This window comes from Rhinolophus sinicus, chromosome 1 (assembly GCF_057876585.1).
Source record: "Rhinolophus sinicus isolate RSI-liver-muscle chromosome 1, RSI-T2T, whole genome shotgun sequence".
Lineage (NCBI taxonomy): Eukaryota > Metazoa > Chordata > Mammalia > Chiroptera > Rhinolophidae > Rhinolophus > Rhinolophus sinicus.
In genome coordinates this window covers 46,182,975-46,196,518 of record NC_142501.1, presented here as the reverse complement: position 1 = coordinate 46,196,518, position 13,544 = coordinate 46,182,975, and the positions used below count along the sequence as shown (strand labels likewise).

At 33.8% G+C, this 13,544-nt stretch overlaps 1 protein-coding gene across 6 annotated transcripts in view; it reads right to left on the bottom strand.

The window, feature by feature from the left end:
• CNTN1 (contactin 1) overlaps positions 1-13,544 on the bottom strand; it is a 289,420-nt gene that overhangs the window by 133,242 nt on the left and 142,634 nt on the right. The gene's annotated exons all lie outside the window — the stretch shown is intronic.

Sequence of the window (13,544 nt, the reverse complement as noted above, 5' to 3'; positions counted from 1 at the left end):
ACTGAAACTTGGAGAATCATCTTTAAAGATATGAAGACAAAATTACTCATACAAACTAATCTACAAAACTATGTAGAAATAATTAGAATAGCTTGCTTTTATGGATTTCGCAAATATTTGTGACCACATTACATTGTGAGGTTTCACCCAGGGTCTTGGAATAGCCTCAAGTAACCCTGGGGCCCCTCAACTTAAGCACCATCATTTGCATGGTAAACCCATCTCTCTGAACACACATATAAAGAAAGGAGCAAAAACATAGTTTTGTTATTCTTAAGAAGTTCACAGATCAGTAGGAACACAAGTAAACGCAAGTTAGTTCAATGAGATAGCTGTTTGGATTTACATACTATTAAATTTGAAAATGCGCTAATCATTTTAATTAAAAACATTGTGAAATACATCATGATGAGAATGGATCTGACTATGGTAGGCAGGGCATTATAGTGGAGGTATTGCACACCTAGACTTAAGTTATTTGGTGGCTTCAGAATCCAACTTCTGCTTACTAGAACTCATTGAGGGAAACATGGGCCTTAGAAAGAGATTTCGTCAATTAAGACATAATGGGGGTGTCAATTTGAAAATACATTAATTCATGTTTTCAAAAAATATATAATAGGGAAATCTCATAACAGAGTTGGATATAAGATAAAAATTAAGATAGAGCCTGAAACCAATTTGAAAGGAAAATACCTAATGCTATAATGTTCAATATATATTTAAACATGATATATAATGCAAAAATAAAATGGTACTGATTGCTGGTACTGTAGTGACATGTTAAAGAAAAATGTGGGATCCTACTTATTTAATTGTGATGGATTTTAAGACCATATTTACCCCCACACTTCACTCCCTATCCCAATTTGCCAGACTCCTAGCATTTGCAGAGACTGGTAAATATATTTAGTGGTACATGGGCCAGAATAAACATATTTTTCCCTTTTAGTGTATAGATCATTTGGCAGTGAACAATCATTTATTTTGGGGGAAAGTTGAGTTGGAGTCTTAGAGAAAATGGAGTGGAAATGGGTCAAATTAGCAACAGTATATATTTAAAATATCTTTGCAAGAGGAAAAATATTCAACGGATAATTTTTAAATGCCAGGATTAATTTATGACCGACTTCTTTCTCTTGGTCCTTGTGAGAAGGTGAGTACTATACATCTATAAATTGCATTAAGTCTGTACTTTTAAATTTTAATTTAATTTCTTTTATTAAATGGGACTTATCAGAGATAAACAGGTAAATAAAAGTGAAGAATAAAAAAAAATTCAGGAGGCAAGGAAATCAAATGATATATGGAAGGATTTCAACTTTTTATTTTGATGATGTAGTTTCATTAGTATCTAAACATAGACCTAAATGAAAATTATTGAAACATGTACACTAGCTTATATATTCTAAAGTTTCTTTCAAAAATGTATATTTGAGCATTTTTTTGAACTGTTATTTCCTGATTCCTTTCATTGAGTTATGCACATAAATTAGAATGTGTTGTGTTCCTTTAATGAGGAAGAAGATAGAAAAAAATATACAAACTATTCCAAAACTGTTGTGTTAAAAAATATATTTTTGTAAACATTAACTGAGATAATATATTTGCAAACATTTTGCAGATTATAAAGGATGTGAAATTTAAAGTGGCAGTAATTATTAGATTTTAAATAGCTCTAATTTACCAATTAATAAACTGTTATACTTTGAGAACTCTAAATAATTCTAAATAATAAATATATTCAACTTTATAAGCAAGGGATGTCGCTATAGCTTTGGTATTGAGTATAGAGGAAGCATCATTGACCAGAGACAAAAAGAATCAGGTAAAAATAAAGAATAATTACTGTAAGAGTATCCTTCAGATTTTTAATTTTGATGAGTTATATGAGTGAGCTTTTGGCTTTTTTATCATAATATCTTCACAGGCTGTCTGGGAAAGAAGGAGGGCAGGTCTAAAGGAAGATTAGCTGCATCCACAAAGAGCAAGTGATTTCAGGAAATTAAAAATAAAATACAGAAGAATTTCCTAGGTAAAGGATGGTATTTATCATTTCCTTTACAAATAACAGTATATGGAAATGAGTGTCAAGGCATAGTCAAAAGAGATCATCCATAAGTAAAGGTGAAATACTGCTATTTGTGACAACATGGATGGATCTTGAGATTATCATGCTAAGTGAAATAAGTCACACAGAAAAGTCAAGACCGTATGAGTTCACTCATATGTGGGATATAAAATTGAAAGTAACAAACAAACAAGACAAACAACCAACCAAAAACTCAGACAACAGTTTTGTAGTTACCAGAAGGTAAGGGGGAAGACAGGAAGGTACAAGAGGGTAAAGGAGGCCAATTATATGGTGACAGAAGGAGATTTGACTTTGGGTGGTGAACACACAATGAAATATATAGATGATGTATTATAGAATTGTATGCTTAAAAACCTATATAATTATATTAACCAGTGTCTCCCAATAAATTTTAAAAAAAGAAAAAAAGAAGAGATCAGGGGAAATCATTCAGATCTTGTCCGAACTTTGGCTCAACTGTTCTTTAGCTTGCAACTTTGGGCAAGTTACTCAATCACTGACTCTAATTTTCCTCATGTACAAAATAGGGAAAGAATGCCTATTTCATAAGACTATTGTCAGAGTTGCATAATTGTACAAGTGAAATGTTTACTATTCAATAAATAGTAACATATTATTCTACTAGGACATAGGCCCATCAGACCAGGGGCATATCTCTTATTCATCGTTGTCTAAACTTGGCACATAGAAATCACTGGATGTATATTTATTGAATAAATGAAGGAACGAAAGACCATTCCATAACTGTATTAGTGAAGAACCATTGCATAACTGTATTCCCAATCACTTGCCATAAACAAATTGAAATTTAACCCTAATTCCTTATAATAAGCATAGAATGGTGACAATAAGTAATAAGAAATGCCTCTTGGACTTTGGTCTTTGTTAGAGATTATTGCTGCTTATAAACATTCTAGAAGAGGTTATTCTAAGTAGCAATATTTTAAAGCATTTTTAATATGTACTTGGTTGAGTGGTCTTTGCAGCCCCTGTATTTTGATATGAATATGCATACTCTAGTAAGAAGAAAATGTTTTTCTTTCTTTTGAGCCTGTCTGTGTCATATCACACAACCTTTCCTTCACTCCAAAATATTGCCTATTTCATTAGGACAGTGAGTCATCACCCTGGCAACATGTAATTTATTTCATGTAATGGGTTTCTTGCTGTTCGAGTATAAAAGCATCTTTCACATCTTGTACACATTTGTTTTCTGCTAGTGATTTGTTCTATTGTGTCACTAGTGATCCCATCACTTGTGACTCCCAGATTGTATCCCCTCAGCAGTGCAATAGAAAAGAGAGGCAGCAAGGCTGAGCCCATTCCTGCTAATGCAGAAGAAACTGCTCTTCCCATTTCTTCCTTGAGAACATACCATTCAGTAATTCACAGCTAGCTCCCCAGCTCCCATGGGCCTGAAAGCGCTGGACCAAATGAAGTGGCAGAGGAAGAAAACAAACAATGTCGATAATAGGAACAGACATTTTTCTTCTCAAAAACCAAAATAACAGAATGAACAGACACAGGACCCAGGGATACATACCCATTCCCGAGACTGCTGTGCTGCCAGCTCCCTGAACTCACTAGCCTTCAGAGCCCTGTCTGTGGCTTCTCACTCTCTCAGCCTCGGGCTTACACCAGCAACTGCAGACACTGAATCCCCAACTCACCACAGCTCTCTAGGTGCCTAGTGACTGGTGTGTCCCTAGTGTGCAATGGCACTACATTTATTTCCAAGAGAATTCAACTGTGTTTCTTCACTATCCTTTATTGAATCTCATACTCGTGCATTAAAATAACAAGAACAACAAAAGTATAATAAGACAACATTGTGTGATGCAACCTCTTCCTTCGTTCTCCTTCTTTCCATGCTTTTCTTTTCTCGTGCCTCTCTCTCTTGATTGTGGACAATACTAGGGTTCTCCTTTGAGAAATTAGATCCATATCTATCTTTGCTTTTTTTTTTTTTTCTTTCCACTGGAAAGACATTCTCTAGCTCTTCCTTTCTGTTCTGTCATAGGACAGTCCAGATATTCAAAATAACTTCAAGAATATTTTAGCAAGCATTTAGCCACTAACAATTATTCATAAAGTATTTTGCACTGCTATAGAATGACAGGGTGTTCCATCAAGACTAACAAAACTAATATTTCATTATTTCATTGAACTGAAGGTTATACAATCATTTACATTGATAAAGAATAAGATCCTAGAAATACTGATTATACATGATATACATATGTAATATATACTAGTAGTATATGCATACATATGTATATACACACACACAAAAAAAAGGCTGTAAAAAATGTATACACATTTTAAGAAAGGAAAAAACTGTATTAAAATTATGCTGACGGTAACCACTTTGAGCACCTCTTGTAATTGCAGAAGTCAAACATGACTTGTATTCGTCTTTTGTTATAGGTATATATTGAGTATTACAATTATAATAGTTTTTCTTCCTTTCTGAAAATGTATACACATTTTTTGGCTCTCTTTCTCTCTCTCTCTCTCTCTCCCTCTCTCTCTCTCTCTCTCTCTCTCTCGTGCATATATATTTATATTTATATTTATATTTATATTTATATTTATATTTATATTTATATTTATATTTATATTTATATTTATATTTATATATTAGCCAATGGCCACATTTCTGTTTTAGAAGGAAAAAATGATTTTGGAGCACATCAGGAATCTATCCTGATCTATTCTCAACATAGCTCACGAAAAGCCCAGTTAAAATGAAAATTTAACCTACAATGTACTTATGGTGCTCATCACTCTGCTTTGGTTCTGAAGGACATTTGCTATATAGCTCTATTTCTAGGAAATAGAGGAAGCTTGTTGGAGTTGAGCACAGATTAGTCTAGGTGAAAAGACACCAATGTCTCCTACGCTGCCTTATAAAGCCAGGGGACATTTTATCCTCAGACTCACTCTGAAATCTGCCTCTGCTGCACAAGTCACTTAATCTTCCTGAGGTGTCAGTCACCCAGTCTGTACATGGAAATCCAAGTTCCTTCTTCAGACAATTTCTGTGAAGCCTGCATCATGCATATGTATGGGTACATGCATCTGTATGTGTGTAAGTAAAAGTCCTTTGATACATGTACATAAATAAATGTCAAAACATTAAGGTGGAATAAATAAAATTTTCCAGAAATAAAATTGGTTTGAATTTAAAAAAAAACACTAACCCTTTAGAAAGGGTGTACAATATGTACTATGCATTAAATACTTCCATAACAATAATTATCGTTGCAGTTAATTTTCAGATTAAACATAATTTAAATATAGGTGATGCAACTCCTTCTAGGTGAATAAATGGATACTCTAGATGGTCTTATTCCCTAGCTTCATACTGATTTATTTAATCTCTATAATCAAATTATTATTGTCTCAGCTTAACAGTTTTTCTGCACTCATTAACAATGTTTTAATAGCTTAGTGCTATAATCAAATATATTCAGTAAAAATTATTGAAGAATGTGCTGTTCTAAGCCAAAGAATAATTAATAGTACACACCCAAGGAAAATACCTCTTTTCTATGATTAGAAGCAGCGTCTTTCTTTTCCAGAATAGTCATACACCGCCCAACTAGCAAGTAGAGCATAACGGTCTTCAGATGCAACTACCTTTGCTCCCCAAAGAGACTGCCACTTGATTGTGTGTAAAGTATACATAAAAAGAGCTTCAAAACACTTCAGTAAATATAACATCATCAGAATGTGAAATATGACATGGAGGCTGCTCTTGGGAAAAAGAAAATCTGCATGCTTTTGAAGATGTGGATATTAATTGAGTGCTGAGAGCACAGCCTGCATTTCACAGAACTGACTGCTCAGAGTTTTAGATAATTGGATTTATGATTAAATTACTCATTTATTTTTAAAATGTGTAATGCATACAGAGGAACTTAAAAATAATGGAACCCTACGTGTGATATTTATAGCACTTATTTTTCACAGGCTAATTAAAACACATGATGTCACACAAGACTATAATTGATATGGTCATGTTTATTCGTTGAGATGGCTTCAGGAAACCATCACTTTTAGGTCATAGATGAAATAGAAAGTCCTACATACATTTTGTCTCATAATTTAGGAATGTGCATATATTTAGTTAAATACCTCTTGAAATTTAAGAAAATGCAGAAAAGCCTTGCTGATTGCAAACTACTTCCCCCATGGAACTGACAAGATGCCAATCCTACACAACTCTTTGCTTGAAATTACGAAACTAAGATGTTAATGGAAAATGGAGATAGCAATAATTAGCAAATCAGGCAATATAATTTCTCGATTATTTGCAATTCCAAAGATTACTGATCTACTCATTGAACAAGGGAGGGGCTGTTTTATCATGTAATATTTAAAAGCAAACATCTATTTGTAGGATTCTACTCAACTTCTTTCCCATCAGAATATTAATAAGAACAAGTTTATTATCCAAGGGTAAAGTCATATTTTAAACTACTTTACATGACCAGAATCTACTGTTAGATTTGGCAAAGAATTTCTGCTCAACATACTAAAGGGCTATTCAATGAAAAGTGCAGGTGAGTTCTAGTAGGAGTTGGGGAAGGTTAATGGGGAGTAAAACTGATAATACCTGATAGCAATGATTTACATGGAGGATAAGGATGAAAGGAAAAGAATGAAACCAGGTGATGAATGGGAGGACTGAGGATAACTAGGTAACTTCAGATACATGGGAATAATAAAGAGGCAATAACATGCAAATGTGCTTTTTTTTATTACTAATCTATATGTTATATCATCTGATCTTGCCAAATCTCTGTGAGACTTTTATAAACAGGTAAACTGAGTTATAAGGTTCATATGGATTGCCCAAAGACACACAGCTACTAACAGAGCCAGGGTTTGAATCCTTCTATTCCAGACAGAATAAATACTATATTTTTATTGTTTAATTAAAAAAAAAATGATATGTAGTACTTACAATCTGATCTTGCTCTAGATCATAAGAAAATGAATTTTGTGTATTCAATTATTAACATACTTTTCAAAATGTTAAATCAATTCCCAACATATAGTCTAGGGGCCACCTACATTAAGAGTATTTGGTTGTGCTTGTTAAGAGATTTCCAAGCATCTCGCAAGAATAATTAGAGTCTCTGGCGGATTAACACAAGTGTCTACATTTTAATCAAGCTTTCCAGGTAATTTGTAGAAATACTAAAGTTCAAGAAACATTATGGTAAGTGTGTTAAGTAAAGGTTGGGAAATTTCCACCACTCACAGAAAACATGCAAAAATGTGTTCTGAATTAAATAGGCCACATCTTTAGCCACTGCACTCACAAAATCAGAAGACATGCAACATTTAATAACCTACCTCTTAAAATTATGTCTGCACTGTACTTTGTTGTGGCATTTGGTCAAAATGAGAATCAAATATAATCTATGTCTACATCTGATTTACTTTACCAAATCATAATGAACAAGGCATTTTGATATATTGTTTTAAATAATATCTGGAAAGTTTCCTACTTTTCAATGAGACGCTCTTGTTGGACTATAATGACATGACTGAATAGGCTTTTAACTTCTCTTGTTGCCCAACTGCAGTTCAAGGTGATCTGAGATAGCTGGACTACTACAAAGAAATGTGCTCTGTGATACCTTCCCTGTGAATCATACCTAAAAATCCAAAGCAGGATAGTAAGTCTTTGACAACAGAAAAAAATTTCCATGCCAGCAAGACAGAGCTTTCAAACTTCTTTCCCTCCCCCCCTTTTTTCCCCTCCCCACCACACACAAAAGGGCAAAACCTGGGAAGAAACAGTACCACACTGAAACTCTCAACAATTTACACTGGGAGTTTTAAAGACTTCCGGGCCATAATCTCCCCTTGGTGTGACTTTATTCCTCTCTGGAGGTGGCCATGTCTAATAAAAAGGCATCACTGTTACCGCCAATTTGCTTTCTGAGGCTCTATGTAAGCCATTCTCCCTAATGGCCCAGGATGTTAGCAGCCGCTCCTCCCTGCACAGTATCTCTATGTCCCACATGTAAAAGAGCAGGTATTTATTCTACCTTGCCAATCTAAAATCTAAAGGTACATAGAATTTCTCACTGTCTCCTGACAGGAGACCCACCTAGGAGGGTAGGAGGCGGCTCATGATCTTGTAACTTCTATTAGCTGCTGTTCAGTTTAAAAGAGACATCATACAAAAGGTACATTGCTCCTGATAGAGAGCAGGATGTAACCCCTGACATTCTATTTTCTAAACAGCAGGGAAGACTGAATCATTGTACTGCTACAATGACCTATAATATCAATACAATGACTATAAACCATTGTATCAGTATTTAAACTAATGAGTGATTTCTATTCAAATAATTTACGCCCTTGTTGCTGGAAACAGCAAAAAAAAAAAAAAAAAATGAAATTTTTAGATGCACTTCAATAAAATTCAATTAAAAGAATCCAAGTTATTTATTTTTGAAACACGTATAACAGGATATCACTGAATGTTTGTTCAATTTAACCTGACATAGGGTTTTATTGCATGTTTTCAAAGACGAAAAAATGTTTCATTTTCTTTGAAGAGTATCAAATAAAATAATCATATAAAGACGGATGGTAATTTTTAATTATTTATTCATTATGCCATACATATTTATGAAGTATGTACCAAGTCAAGACATTTTGTAGCAGCAGCCATCAGTATTGGTAAATCAAAAATATATATTCAGTGAGGGACTTTCTAGATTATAAGCTCCTGAACAGCATATTGTCTCATTCCTTTTTCTATATACCATATTGCCTAACATCATGCCTTACATAGTAAAGATACTCAATTAACATTTGTTAAATAAATTTATTGAGCAATTGCTAAAAGCAAATCACTAGTCCACATTTTATAAGCAGATCCACGTACGCGAGAAGAAATGGTAAGAGGGAAAGCATAAAGTAGGAGAGTAAAGGTCAATGCAGAGAACCCTAAGAGTTTAATATGGCCTGGGTATGCACTCATGGGAGCACTTGAGAAAGATAAGTGGAGAGAAAAGTGTAGTCAAGTTATGGGACATTAATTGCCATGCATTGTACTTTTCGTTTCTTCTACAGGCAGTGAGTGAGTTTCCATTGCTGAATTGTTCTGTAAGAAAATATCATAATATTTAATCCTAAGTGCTTTGGTTGATGAACACTGTTATTCAGGCTCCTTTTCAATGCTTCATTTCCAGAATAGATCATAGTATCTATCAGGTATACTGTGCTACGTACTAGAGATTCAAGAGACCCAAGACATATGGTCCTCAGCTTCAAGGTAGGGAGATATGCACCTGTGAGAAATACACACTGGTTGGAAATACAGTGTTTTCCTGAAAATAAAACCTAGCCAAACAATCAGCTCTAATGCGTCTTTTGGAGCAAAAATTAATATAAGACCCGGTCTTATTTTAGTATAAGACCTGGTATGATATGATGTGATATGATATGATATGATATATGATATATGATATAATAAAATGTAATATACCAGGTCTTATTTTACTATAACACCGGGTGTTATGTAAGACCCAGTCTTACATTAATTTTTGCTGCAGAAGATGCATTAAAGCTGATTGTCCGGCTTTAGGTCTTATTTTCGGGGAAACAGGGTAGGAGATGAAGGAAAGGAAGGAGTTCAGTGATGTGCTCTTACCTCTTGGTTTGCAAACTGTAATGGAAGATGCTGCCATTCGGCAAAGGGGAGGTAGGGTTTTGGTAAGAAAGTGAGTTGACCAAGAACTTAATTTTGAATATGTTAAGATTTTAGTTTCCCATTAGACATCCAAGAGGAGATACCAAGTAGACATTTGAATAAATGAGAGCAATATTTGGAGGCAAGATAGGAGTTGGGAAGAGGTGTTTGAAAGTAATCTACATAGAGGTAGTATTTGGAGCCCAGTAACAGGCAGGACCACTTAGTCAATTTGTTTTATGCAATAGAGAAATGAAAGGAAGACAAAAGAAAGAGCAGAATATAAACCTGAAATATTTCTTTCCTCATTATGGCCCTCTCGATAACTGAATAGTACAATAAGGGAAGAAAGCAATAACAGATGAATCTACTGGCAGGAGTTCTGACTCTGCTCTCTTGCCAGAATTATTTACATTCTTTATGAGTTTAGAAGAAATACTTTTGGCTTTTGTTCAAAAGGTTCTTACTGAAGCGAAACAGTTTTTTTTTTTTTTTTAATTGCTTCTTGGTGTTTTAAAGATTTTAGAAATATCACTACTGCAATTTCGGTTTCTTAGAGTAAAGATCTTAGAAGCTCACACTCTTTAGAATGTAAACATTTGTACTTTCTTAACATTTATTCTCTCCTAAGGTTTATTACAGCTATTAAAAAACTTTTAGTCTTATTCAATATGTCTATATTTCTGCCCCCAAGGCTTAAATTATTATTGACATTTTAAGTAATTTCTTTTTAACTTGAAAATTAAACTCCTTACATGAATATGCAGAATAATATAATTATCTCTTTACTGAAGTTAAAAAGGAAGGTTTTGCAATTAACCAGAAAATTTTAGGCAAAAAGCAATATTTTACTTGAATTATCTAAATGACCATTCATTATTTATATTTGAACTGTACCTGAAATATTGAACAATAATAACCAGAATATTCCTGCTTAATATTTTTAGCATCTCAATAACTAATTTTTTTCTATCAATAGATATATTATGCTTTCAATTCCATTGTGTTGTTGTTTATTCATCCTCCTTTTTATTTTTGAGTTCCATTTGTGTTGATTAATGGGTCTTGAATTTCTGGGAAGGAGAATTTGTAGTTATTTATATTTATCGAAACCCATAGAATATACAACACCAAGAGTAAACCAAAGGTAAACTATGGATTTTGGGGAATTATGATGTGTCAATGTAGGTCATCTTTGGTTTTAAAAAAAATGTACCATTCTAATGAGTGGTATTTATAATGAAGGAGGCTATTCATGTGTGGAGGCAGACCTTACATGGGGAATCTTTCTACTTCCCTCTCAATTTTGTTGTAAACTTAATACTGTTCTAAAAAAAAAAAAAAAATGAAGCAGTAAAAAAAAAAAAAAAGATGAGAAAACTTAAATGTGTATTACTAGATGAAAGAAGCCAATCTAAAAGGCTATAGACTGTATGTTTCCAACTATATTACATCCCTGAAAAAACAAAACTGTGGAGATGCTACAAATATCAGTGGTTTCCAAGGGTTGAGGGTGGAGGGATGAATAGACAGAGCACAGAGAATTTTTAGGAAAGTAAAACTATTCTGTATGATACTATAATAGCCAATGCATGTCATTGCCCAAATCCATAGAATGTACACCACCAAGAGGAAACCTAATGTAAACCATAGACTGTAGGTGATAATGATGTGTCACTGTAGGTTCATTTATTGTAACAAATGTACCATTCTTGTGGGGGGTGTTATTTTGGGGAGAGGCTATAAATGTATTAAGGCAGGGAATTCTCTGTACTTTCTGCTCAGTTTTGCTGTAAACCTAAAACTGTTCTAAACAACAAAGTATATTAAAAAATAATAAGGATAAAGGGATAGGGAGAAATAAAGTGAAATAGGAGGTTGCAGGAGAAGCTAATATTCATACTCGGCTCATATATAACCTTAAAAGTAGTCCAGTATCTTTTTTATTATCAAAATTTACCACTAATATATTTATATTTGATTTTATTGATAATTTATGTATAGTTTTAGTAATTAATATTCCATGGGTAACAGTCCAGTAGAAGAAATTACTAATTTGTTGAACACCTACTAAGTTTCAGACAATGGGCAGGTATTTTACATGTATCTTTCATTTTCACAATAATCTTTAAGTAACTGGTATTAACCCAATTAACAAATTAAGAAAATGAGGTTGAGAGCAGTGAAACAATTTGCTGGTGATAATAAATGACAGTACCTGGCTCCTAACATCTTCATCCACAGCATAGGGCTCATTTTCTTTCTTTCCTTCTTTTTTTTTTTTTTTTTTTAGTTCAACTCTGCCAGGATGTCTGTCAAAACTTTTATGCGAATTATCTCTGTAAATACTGTGACACACTGAGGTAGATAATATGATTATCTCCATTTTCCACGTGAGGAAATACACTCAGAAGTTTGTTTTTATTGTGGCAAAACATACACAACATAATATTTACCATCTTAACCATTTTTAAGTGTACAGTTAAGTGGCATTAACTACATTAACACTGTTGTGTAAACCTCACCACTATCCATCTCTAGAACATGTTTTTATTCCCAAACTGAAACTAGAGTGTTTTTAATATTGGAAATATGACCATGGTCCTCCTCTTTTGGTTACGGCCCACTAAATTAAAAAAATAACAATAATAACAATAAATTCATCAACATGGGCCATAGGTTTCTGCCTAATCTAGTTCCTGCTTGCCTATCACATATGGTTCATCTATCTAACTTACCCATTTCTCAAGTTACAACCTAAATATACTTTCTATAGACAGGCTTTATATGGGCCCCAACTGAAATTAGGTTTGCCTGTTGCACTTTCGTGGTGCCCGTTCCTCCATGACAAGTATTGTACTTTATGATTATAAATTATCGGTGCCTAATGTCTCCATTGGTCCATATGCTTCAAAAGGGAAAGCTACTATAATGCCTATTATACAGGAAATGCTTAATCAACCTTTTTAAAAATCCTTGAATGTATAAATTAACAAAATGCCTTGAGAGTTAAAATTATTTCATTGACCTAAAAAAGAAAAAAAAGAAAACATAATTACCTAATATTTGCACAACACCTGAAGGGATAAACTGAAGAGACTGCAAAGACAAGTAATGACTTACAAATTGCCTTTTTCCTTTTCTTCAGTGACATTCTAACTGTACCACATGTTTAACTATCCTAGTAATTTCATTTTGTCTTAAACCATTCATAACATGCAGTATCTTTGTCTTTTCCTCTTCACAGTATGGTCTAAAATCCAGTTAATGAGAGGCAGTGATTTCTAATTACAGGCCTAGCTACTTCTCACCAACCCTTTAAAGAATCTTCCTCCTACTATAAATACACTAAGTGGACAGATAGGAGTGAATTTACCAAGATAACAGGTTGAATCCTTACAGATAATAAGTGGAGAAGGAATTTGTCAATGCTTTAATTTTTTACAGCTCCAATCAAAATAGTGTCAAGGGAATGACTGGCCCCATGATATCATGACTGGCATCATGTTGTGGAGTGAACTAAGGCAGTTGAGGAAGTGAGGTTGGTTCTTTGCCCACCCGAGTGCCCCTCCTGTGTGAATCCCTGGATGCTAAATCAAGGAATGTGGTGATGTCTTCCCTTGGCTGCATCCCTCACATTGCTGAATCTTGTTTTGTATTTGGAGAAGCAACCCTTGGAGTTGCTAGATTACTCTCTTAACCGAACTGATAAAGTCCCCCTGTTGT